A 12,294-nucleotide genomic window follows, 5' to 3' on the forward strand; every position below is an offset into this window, starting at 1 on the left:
GACAGGCTTATGAGTCTCAAGTGGGTTTGCTCCAGAGTGGTCACGCATTGTGCGCACATAATTACACCTTTGGAGTGACTTGAAGTTGAATGTAATGATACGGTGATGTTTCTGCTCAAAGTTTATTGTTGCTGCAACCAAAGAAGCAGTGATTGGAGTTGAGAAACAATGAACAGATAATTGAAGTAGAGACAGGGAGTGAAATAAATGAGAACAAATCAGAGCAGACACTGGGAAGGGAAAAAGAGGAAAAAAGAAAGAAGGGTGAAAGGAGAGAAACACCAGTCCCCCTGGGTCTGAACAAAGGCCTACACTTATTTTCATCATGGTAGAAGCTGGAGGTAACTTGTAAGTCAGAGAAGCAGTGAAGTCTTTTTCTACAACCGTGTGAACTTTGTGTGTGTATGTGTGTTTGTGTGTGTTCAAATGAAGAACGTTATGGTTGACCAGGCACTCATTGTGTGGGCCGACACAGCAGGCGGCGAGGGCACCAGAGCTGGAGAACACATTCAGTCTCAGAAGGCTGCCTCTGTCTTAACCTGCTGCTCAGCTGTTCTGAAGATACTGGCCTTTGACTCGCTCTCGCTCTCTCCCTTCCCTTTCTCTCGTTCTTTAACAATTTATTTTCTTTCCTCTATATTCTATAGCTCTTTCTCTCTGCTTACTATATTGTTCTGTATCGTATATCCTATCTTACTCACTCCTTTTTATTATGTCTTGCTCTGACTTTCAATCTACATCATCAAACTGTGTCTTCTTTCTGGCCGGTGACACTCACTTGGTGATACAATTTCCCCTCAACTCCTTGGAAAGTAGGTGTCCAGTAGTGGAAGGTATCCTATCTTGCACATGTGTCAGTGCACGTGTACCCCAGCTAGCAAAAATGACAGAGAGAAGTCATTGCGTCATGGAAGTACTCACATGAAAAGAACAACAACAACATCACAGTGGCACAATACACAATACAAATTGAGCCAGTGTGATAAGTGTCTGTCTGCTGCGAAGAGCTCTACTTCAAAGATGAAGAAGCACCTGCAAGCTAAGCAGGTGGCAGGTGACTGAGGAGAATGATGTTGGTGATACAGCTTTGAAATGGCAACAGCAAGGATATAGTTCAGCGAAAGCTGTCACTTCAAGCGAAACTAATGAGGGTGCTCTTGATTATGTGGTGGAGGACATGCTGGCAGTATCAACAGTCCATGCAATCAGGTAGAGTCAATACATTTATAGGTAAGTGTGCAGTAGTGTAATGCCTTCCAGACAATGTAACCAGAAAGCATAAAAAGTGTTCATTTTCAGTAACACAAAAGTACAAAAAAATACCTTACTCAGTTGGGTAATATTATATTGTAAGGAAATGTACTTTTTTAATGGCAGTAATGTCACAAGTCACTGTTAAATGTTATTCAACGTAACCCTAGTTATTATAGTGGGCTTTGTCACGCTGCTTGGATGTCAACAGGTCCAGGTGCAGGTAATGGTTGCCATAGTGATTCTTGCTGGGTTGCATTGCAGACTGGAGCAGCTTACTTCAGCACACAGTTACATTTCATTGAGGCATTGACTCTAGTGTCCATCATATTTATGACCGAAACAAAGGAGAAAGCAAGATAAGTTAATTACATAAACATAGTCAGGTTGCAGTGGCTGTTAGTTATGGCTACCAAACAGTATTTAAATATCTTTGAATCCATAATCTTAGTATCATAATTCTTTTTTTGCATTTTGACAAACAAAATTGAATTAATATCCTTAACCCCACCACAGAAAGTATAGAACTGCTGCTAGAGTGTAATGGCTTAACAAATAGTAAATGAGGGATATATGCAATGGAATTACTAGAAACTAGAAGTTCTTTATAAAGAAAAAAATAGATTTAACTGCAAACTTGCATAAAACTTCATGTTCACAAAGTTTATTGACAAGTTTTAAAAATATTTTTTATCATAGTCCCCAAATTTTAAACAGGCTACAAAAGATAAAAGGCTTGTTTTAATGCTTTTGCATTTTATTTTACAATCAATCAATGCCTTAAGTCTAGAACCAGTGGACATCACCAAATGCATCTCCCTTAAAATCCTCTGCCAGGCCAGTAGCTTAATATTTGTGGGTCTAAGATTCTGTGACATTTTCTTGCTTTGGGAAACTGCTTTTCAGTCAATTGTCCAATTACTTTTGAGACTGCGTATAAATATGCCTCCAAATCATAAAATGTTAATGCAAAACTTTTGTTAAGTCTCTTTAATTAAGCTGAAAGTCTGAACATAAACTGAAACTTGACCATTTGGTTTAAAATCCACCATGTTGGTTTAAAGAGACAAAACTACAAAAACAGTTTCATCGTCCAAACAACGATGGACCTAAATGTACAATCGACAAATGCTTTTGACTTAATGTGTTTTCTGAGATTATCTTTTCAGTATTTTATATTTTCATTAATGATTAGAAATAAGAGAAAACACACACTGAACACATTTTAGCTATCTGGGAATCAAACTGGCAACTCTTTTCAGAGCATTTAAATGTCCACCCAAGGCACTCAGCTATCCAGTCGTCCCACTAAAGTGTATTTAATTTGGCGGAGAGGAACACAGAGAGACAATTTGAACTTTCAGCACCATGTTTGCAGCTGAGCAAACAGAATTAGTATAGAAATAATTGAAACATCACTTAATTAGTATTAGTAGCAAGAGAAGTGGTCGCAGAGGGAAAGAGTGTACTTGGGACTGCAGCTGAGTGTCTGTCTCTGTGCCTAATTAAACCTGCTCAGTCACATGTAGTGACTACAGTTCTTGAAATGCAGTCTTTGTATCACCTAAATCCTTTCTTGGACATTTTTACATATTTGAATACATTTTCACAGGTAGGATTTTCGGCTTGACTTCCACGTCCTTTGATGGAATAATCTTTGCTCAAAATTAAGTTTTAAGTGACTGGATGGATGTATTAAACAATCACAGGTAGTTTCGATTTCCACTGTGACACCAACACTGTCAGCTCTCTTTCACAACAGAGGTAAAAAGAATTTCTTCTCTTTAAAATATTTAAAAATTGCACATGTAATGTGTTATGGCAAAAATTATAATGACAGAAAATCCCAAAGCTGTAGCAGGAATTAGTTATTAAAAGAATTGATTGCTTCATTACTATTTTAATTATGTGTTTTGAAATACACTTTTCTGTTTCTCTCAGTAAGGTCCAGCCTCTCTGTCTGCGTTTTACTGTGTGTCTTGCTGGGAGTCTCATATTGTGATTTACCGGTCCATTTTGATGCTTGTTTCCTGTGGTAAGAAAATGCTAATGAACACCACAGCACTAGCAAGAGCTTCTCCTCTCTCTGCAGAAATGATGTGATGTTATTTTCTGCCATGAGAGTGGATAATGGAATTTCTTTCCCTCTGTTATCTTTCTTTTCCTCGACCATACTGTTTTTCCCCCCCGCATCCTGTCTCCTTTTCTGCTCTCCTTCCCTTGTCTCACTGCCCTGTATTTGTGTTTGTGTGCATATTGTTTTGAGGATTATTATTAGCTATCAAGTCAAATTCATAAATATTTCCTGCTTCATAACAGGCCAGACAATTCATGTGAAAAGAGATGGCGGACGAAGGCTCTGGCGGCTCCACTGAGTGAAAATGATCAAGTCATTTCCATCACCACTGGTGCTCATTTACAGATTTCACCTAGAAATAAATTATAGAGCAGGAATGATAAATTCAGATGGTATTTACATGCTATGACAAGCTTTTGTTTTCAATAGTAATGACTAGAAAAATCTGGTTATCCTGTGCAAGAGCTTCGTCAAAATTAAAAATTTAGCTGAAGCAACAAGTGTTATATATAAGGTACAGAGCCCTTCAACATTGATTTGATTCAACCTTTAAATGGTGTGGACTAAAAGTATTAATGCATCGCAGCTTGTGGTTTACATGTCTTTTAGCAGACATCTGTTTACATATACAGTAGTGAACAGGCAGAGGATAAATGAGAAATAGATTATTTGGATGGCAGGAGGGTAGAACAGGTAATCCTCGAGTATTGACTGCAGATGAACTCTTGGTATCAGCAGTGACATATACCACAAGGATCAAGCGTCTAATACAAAGTGTGATCAATTGTTCTGCCAATCAATTAAAGTAACATTGCAAGGAGCAGCATGTAAGGAATAAATTAAAGAACTTTGAAATTTTCTCTGCAGGACTTCACTGAAGGGAAAAAGTGGAAAAGCCATCATGTAATTAGTCCATTTGAAAAGAATAATAATGAATGGGATTGTCACGTAGGCTGCTCATTTGAGACCAATAATAGATCATATAATTAGCATATGGTTAGAATCACAGTCTTTTTTCCCCATTGTAATTAATCATTTGGTTGAATGGACTATCCACAAAGATCTAAAGCCTCATGAGCTGGAACTCAGAGCGCACCTTTCAGAGAAACATTAAAACCAGTGGAAACACTTTCACAATGACATATGTTGCAAATTATAGATTGGATAATAAAGATTACAGTTCGTGACATCAGGCTATGGCATCAGTGATATGGGTTCATCTTAATTTGTCGCTTTTAAATGTTCAGGGTTACTGCTGTGATTAAAAGTATTTTACCCCATAATGTTTTTCTTTTGAAAAATCACTGATAAATATAAATATAAATTTCCTGAATAAAAATTAAACAATAAAGTAGAAACTGAGTGGAATCAGCAAATGGGGAAAGAAAACTCCCAAAACAAAGTCAAAAACAGTAAAGTCCCAATTGGATGCAAACAACAATGTCCAGGCTGATAAACCTGTTAGCTACAGTCATGTGGAAAAAGAAAGTTTTCCTATGACTATGCAGTCCTGTGAAAAAATGTACCCTTGAAGTTTTTTGTTGGTTTTTTTATGTTTGACTTTTTATTTTGGCCCCCTCATCTTCATAAGGTGTTTACTGAGGTTTATGGGCATTTGTTTATGTACAGTTCTCTTATGGTCTTACCACAGCATTGAAAGGTTGAGGTCTGGACTTTGACTGGGCTACTGCAACACCCTGAATCTTTTCTTTTTCAGTCATTCTGTTGTAGATTTGCTGATGTGCTCGAGATTACAGTCATATTTCATAGCCCAATTTGGCCCAATTTTTTCTTGTCAGACCAATGGGCTCACATTTGACTCTAGGATGCTTGGGGTTCATGGACGACTCAAGGTACACAGGTCCTATGGCTGTACTTGACAGTTGACACGAGGTGTTTGTGGTGACATACATGTTTTGCATTCATCAAACATGGTGCTGTTGCATGATGGTCAAATATTTTCAACTTTGGCATCATCTGTCCAAAAGACGTTGTTCCAGAAGTCTTGTGATTTATTCAGACGCAACTGCAAACCTGAGGTGTGCTTCTATGTTCTTTCTTTCCAAATAAAACATACACTCAACAAAAATATAAACGCAACACCTTTGTTACTGCTCCCATTCCCCATGGGATGGACATAGAGACCTAAATTTCATTCCAGATACACAATATAACCATCTCTCCCAAACAGTGGTCACAAATCAGTCCAAATGTGTGGTAGTGGGCACATCTGCTATATTGAGATCCATCCCACCTCACAGGTGTGCCACATCAGGATGCTGATCTGACATCATGAGTAGTGCACAGGTGTACCTCAGACTGCCCACAACAAAAGGCCACCCTGGAATGTGCAGTTCTTTGCGCTATTGGGGGTCTGGGGACCCAGAACCGGTCAGTATCTGGTGTGACCACCATTTGCCTCATGCAGTGCAACACATCGTCGCATGGAGTCTATCAGATTGTCAATTGTGGCCTGTGGAATGTTGGTCCACTCCACTTCAATGGCTGTGCGAGGTTGTTGGATATTCGTGGGAACTGGTACACGCTGTCGTATACGCCGGTCAAGCACATCCCGAACATGCTCAATGGGTGACATGTCCGGTGAGTATGCTGGCCATGCAAGAACTGGGACATTCTCAGCTGCCATCTGCCCTGAACAATGTGAACCATGATTCATCCGTGAAGCGCACACCTCTCCAACGTGCCAGACGCCATCAAATGTGAGCATTTGCCCACACAAGTCTGTTACGGCAACGAGCTGGAGTCAGGTCAAGACCCCGATGAGGACGACGGGCATGCAGTTGAGCGTCCCTGAGACAGTTTCTGACAGTTTGTGCAGAAATTGTTTGGTTGTGCAAACCAATTGTTCCAGCAGCTGTCTGGGTGGCTGGTCTCAGACGATCTTGGAGGTGAACCTGCTGGATGTGGAGGTCCTGGGCTGGTGTGGTTACACGAGGTCTGCGGTTGTGAGGCCGGTTGGATGTGCTGCTATATTCTCTGAAACGCCTGTGGAGACGGCTTATGGTTGAGAAATGAACATTCAATGCACGGGCGACAGATCTGGTTGACATTCCTGCTGTCAGCATGCCAATTGGACGCTCCCTCATTGCTTGTGGCATCTGTGGCATTTTGCTGTGAGACAAAACTGCACATTCCAGGGTGGCCTTTTGTTGTGGGCAGTCTGAGGTACACCTGTGCACTACTCATGCTGTCAGATCAGCATCCTGATGTGGCACACCTGTGAGGTGGGATGGATTATCTCAATATAGCAGATGTGCCCACTACCACACATTTGGACTGATTTGTGACCACTGTTTGGGAGGGATGGTTATTGTGTATCTGGAATGAATTTTAGGTCTCTACGTCCATCCCATGGGGAATGGGAGCAGTAACAAAGGTGTTGCGTTTATATTTTTGTTGAGTGTACTTGTTCAATCTTTTTTCTAATTTTGCTGTCATGAACATATAACACGCTAAATGAGCTACATCTGAGATGTAGGTTTCTTGGGGTTTTTTTGTAAATTCTGTAAGCATTGCACACTCTGACCTTGGGGGGAATTTACTGGGACTTCCACTCTTGAAAAAAAGTGTGGCATTGTGTTAGCGCACAACTAAATGCTCCAGACCAGCAAAACCAAAACTACCATGAACAGAACTACCAAACAATTCTGGTTTTGTAGAGTACAGCTTATCAAGTGCATCTGATTTGCAGAACTTGACTGTATCAGGACCTGTAACTGCTACCCTCCAGACTCCAAATATAGACTTTGTAAGCCTGTAAAACAGAGTCATTATCTCCAGGCTGGTGTGTGAAGGCATCATTCTCCAAAGAACACCTTCTAGGACATGCATAAACAGTCTTGCAAAGTTACTGCAGAATGCTGTAGTAGTTTAAGAGTCAAGAGTGGCTAAAGACAGAGGCTAATTACTGGAGGAATGGGCAGAACATGTCAGAACATGTCAACTGGTTTGAGACGCAGACGAAAAGATGAAAGATTTTCATATTTGCCAAAAATTTCCACCACGCTGACATTTCATTCTTTCTCATTCTACCAAACTTTTGAACTGCTCATAAAAAGTACTTATTAGTTTTCAATCTTGGTTCTCTAAATATGTACTTCACACTATTATAGTAGAGCTGGGCGATATGAGATTTTTTCATATCACGATATGTTTTTTTCATTTCAGGCGATAACGATATCTATCACGATATAAGCCAAATAACTATATTTGTAAGATTTAAATGTGCCGTTGCTCACAAGTAAAATGTGAAATAATCAGCAGCTTGTTTTTAAATATTTATTTCCCATAATAAGTTCAACAGGGTAGATGTACTTAAGGAACATGAGACTTTTTCAGATAAATAAAGGCAAATATTGCAAACTACACAAAAGGCAGCCGCTAAAGCGTTTAAGTTTCAAAACAGAACAAATGAAACAGACTAAATTGTCAATTCCACTTAGAAACAAAATATTAATTCTAAAAATAAATCTTAGTTTGTTTTACAGAAGAACAGACAAAACTGACTAACTTTTGTCAATATCAAATAAACTGAGAACTAAAAGGAAATTCTCAATCTCTCCTTGTTGTATAGCTGAGCTTTTCAAACAGTTTTAACAGTTACTTTAGTCTGACAAAAGCCGAATGACGAATTAGCGCTTCCAGTCAGAGACTGAGGCTACGTCCACACGTACACGGGTATTTTTGAAAACTGAGATTTTCCGTTTTCGTTTTAAAAAATAATCCCGTTCACACGTAAAGGCAGAAATGAAGGAAAACGCTGCTATGAACATGCCAAAGCAGCAGGTGGCGCTAGATTCCTAACCGTGCAGAAATGTTGGCCAATCAGAAGTCTAGAAGCCTCGGTGGGAAAAAGTAAACAAAGCTGCGGCATAGAAGCAGAACCGAGTCGTATGTGTGGAGGGACAGTAACTGTGTGTATATGTAAGCATTTAAACACTGCAGAGAGTAGAATTAACAGTAACAGTATTGTAGAAATTCATTTCACCGAAACAATAACGCGGCGCACAGTGTGACGCATGCACCAGTTTATTGTATTTCCAGACTTGCTTTCGGCACAATTTACAGTGCACGCTACTCTGTTTTTTGTCAGACTTGAAATACCTTCACACTACGGAACTTCTTTGGCTCTTCCGTTCGACAATCTCTCCGGCATTGGAACCATCATCGGTTTTCTCTTCGGTCACGCTCGGTTGATTTTTCTAGTCGGCACACTCATTTCCTCCATTATGCGCTGGCTGCTTCCCAAACAAACACACGTGCGGCTTGGCACTTGTGCTGTACGTAGCAAGTCACGCGACGTGACGCTGCGGCTGTGATTGGTTCAGCTCTGCGCTACTGAATTTGGATCGGCTGACCTTTTTTTTTTTTTTTTTTTTTCTTAAGAGGACAAGAGCGGCGAGGTCTATCGCGATAGCTTAATTTCTCTATCGAGTAAAAGTTATATCGCGATACATATCATTATCGTTCTATCGCCCAGCTGTACTATATAGATATGCTGCCTTAAGTTTGAGGCATACTTAGCTGGCATTTGACAAAAACAAAACAGATGCTGAAACAGCAGATGAGGAACATACAAAAATCTGACATATCACCTCATTCACAATAAATCAAAATCCTCTTGAACACATAGATTCTTTCTCCAGTACAACGACATGCAAATACTTTGGTCCATTCATATACATACACACAACACTGAGATCTTCTCATATATATGCATTGACAATGTAGCACCAGCTAGCACCAATTTAGACTGTAATGGGGAAAAATGCTTGTCTTTTTGCTGCCATCATGATAACAAAAAGATGGTGAAAACAAAGGCACACTGTGCATACTTATAGAAGTAATTTCCATATCTGATGTTTGAATTCATGCTATGTTGTGGAGAGAGATAAACATAGTGTGTTTAGGGGTTGTTTTCTATCTCTCTGTTTTTAATGCATTCAATGTTTTTCCATCCTGCTGCTCACTGAGCTATTTCCCATGCCACTTTTATAGATGCATCTCTCTTATTTCAGGGCTGTACTCACGTGATTTAAGAATTATGGTGGCAATACTGCAGAATAGAAAACCAAATGGTGCTGTTGTCTGTAGAAGGAGAGAGGCATCCATCATGCTAAGACCAGAATAAAGGGCAGCAATGGGAGTAATTATCTGTGGTAAAAGACAATGATGTGTGACTGTAGAAGAAACTCATGAGCGAAAAACACTGTGAACCCAATGACTTTTTTATCAGCTGAGACTTAGAGTTAAATAAGGCACATTTAGCAGATGCCTCAGTCAGCTCAGTAGTTCTGTGTAAATAACTAATACATTTGACAGTTACACTGAATTTCATGGTGCTCTTACCAGTACCAGTACTCCAAAAAGTTTTCATTTCAACAGTTTTTCCATACGATTGCAAATGCAGTTTCCATGTGGTTTTCATGCATTTTATTATACACTAAACAGTCTTATTATTATAACACCTTATTAGGTACACATTATCAACACCAGGTTGGCCCCCTTTTGCCTTCTGAACTGCTTTAATTCTTCATGGCATCGATTCAACAAGGTGCTGGAACATTCTTCAGAGATTTGGGTCCACATATACCAGATAGCATCGCACAGTTACTGCAAATTTGTCGGCCGCACATCCATCCATCTCCTGTTCCACCACATCCCAAAGGTGCTCTACTGCATTAAGATCTAGTGATTGCTGAGGCCATATGAGTACAGTGAAATCAGTGACATGTTCAAAAAACAATTTAATGTGATCTGAGCCTTGTGACACAAAACGTTATTCTGCTGTAAGCAGCCATCAGAAGATGGGTACACTATGGCCATAAAGGGATGGACATGGTAAGCAGCAATACTCAGACAGACTATTTGTTTAAATGATGCACAGTTAGTACTAACAAGCTCAAAATGTGCCACAAAAATATCCCTACACTATCATACCACCACCAGCACCCTAACCTGTTTATACAAGGCAGGATCTAAACATATTTTCAGGTTGTTTACACCATATTGTGCATTTAGAGATGTTCTTCTGCATAACTTAGCTGTAACAAGTGGTTGCTTGAGTTACTGTTGTCTTCCTAGCAGCTTGAAGTAGTCTGGCAATTCTCCTCTGACCTCTGGAATCAACAGGACATTTTCACCCAGAGAAAGCTTACTGGATATTTTCTCTATTTCAGACCATTATTTGTAAACCATAGAGATGGTTGGATGGGAAACATTCCAGTAGAGGAGCAGTTCATGAAATACTCAGACCAGATAGACTGGTATCTAAAGCCATGCTGCTTAGATCATCTTTCTCCCCTATTGTGATGCTCTTGACCATGTTTATATGCCTATATATACTGAGATGCTGACATGTGATTGGCTGATTAGATAGTAACATTAACAAGTTGTTGAACAGATGTACCTAATAAAGTAGCCAGTGAGTCTATATATAATCATGCAGATATGCAGTTCATCTACATCAATAGATGCAATAAACTGAGTATGTGAATTGCCTAGAAATCAATAGAAATGCTGCAGAGATACACTGCCAAGGAAGCCAAGCGAAAGCAAAAGGAGGAAAAGGAATAGAGGAGGAGTGAATTTGTGTGTGGCATTAATGTCCCATAGATCATCTTGAATAATTTGAAACCAGAAGTCCTCCTTAAAACCATCTCCAATGTTTGGTCTTTGATCAGCCTTTGGATCAGATCTCAACAGTTCAGTAAACATACAGAAGGCAAGAGGAAGTCAAGGTCACAACTGACATGATATCTACTTTGTGGTCCTCCGCTGTTTCATTATTGATTCAAACTTCTGGAGAATTGAAGACAGAAGCACAGCATTATTGGTAGTGTCATCAGTCGAGTCATGTTTAGTAACACAGGCTTTTTTTAAACTCCAAAAGCAGTTTTAGAGGCTCAAACTGACAAAGTCTATTAAAAATAAATCACTTTGTTTTACACTTCATTGCCATCTTACAATGTGCTTGCCAATCCACTAGAACAACTTGAGAGGGCTGTACAAAATCAGTCAAAAGTTTTAGTACTCAATTTTTCAGGGATGATACAGCATGTAATTTATAATGTATTCTATCTATTATAAATAGCCCTACTTCTTACAGTATTGTAGTAGTGATGCACCAGAGGGTAAAATCTCATATTCCAGCAGATATTCATTTGTAAGATAAAAATTCTATCAGAATTGTTTGCATAAGTGTCATTAGTGTTTGTATTTACATATTTATAGCATCATCATCCATCCATCCTCTCATTTTGTTCCTTATCCAATTTAGGGTCACTGGGTGGCTGCACTGTAAAATCTAATTAGTTCCCAGAACTAAACTATCCAAACTTTTTGCCTCAAAATAACCAAGTATAAGTTACTCAAGACGACCAGATTCTTTTTGATTCTTATTCATTCATTGTTATTCACTTTTTCATTGCGAGCATGGACTGGGAACTAAATATATTAATATAAAAATAACTGACATTAAAAATCATAGTGATCATATGCAGACAGATACAGGTAAGGGAATCTCACTCAGTGGCTAACCAAAGCTGATACATTGAAAAAAAAGTTATACTCTCTGAAATTAAAGCTATGCAACACTCTTCATAGTAAGCTAAAGGAATGTGTCTCTCTCTGTCTCTATCTGTCCTCTTCTCAGGCCTTGTTGTGGCTCGTCTGCTGTCTGTCATCCAAAGCACACTTAGAGGCATGTACAAGTACACCATGTAACTGCTTTTCTGTAAGAGCATCACACACATACCTGTTCCCATGATAACATTCGGAGAAGTATATAAATGAAACTCATGGGATTGCCCTGGTGAGCAATTGCATAGACATTCACTGTGTATGCTTTTGCTTCCTTGTGAATAAAATAAACGTGTTGGAACTCACACCTCTGTGTGTCTCACTTTATATCAAACTTTCATAGTGCTATTCCTCACTGTAGACAA

This window comes from Astatotilapia calliptera, chromosome 10 (genome assembly GCF_900246225.1).
Source record: "Astatotilapia calliptera chromosome 10, fAstCal1.2, whole genome shotgun sequence".
Taxonomy (NCBI): Eukaryota; Metazoa; Chordata; class Actinopteri; order Cichliformes; family Cichlidae; genus Astatotilapia; species Astatotilapia calliptera.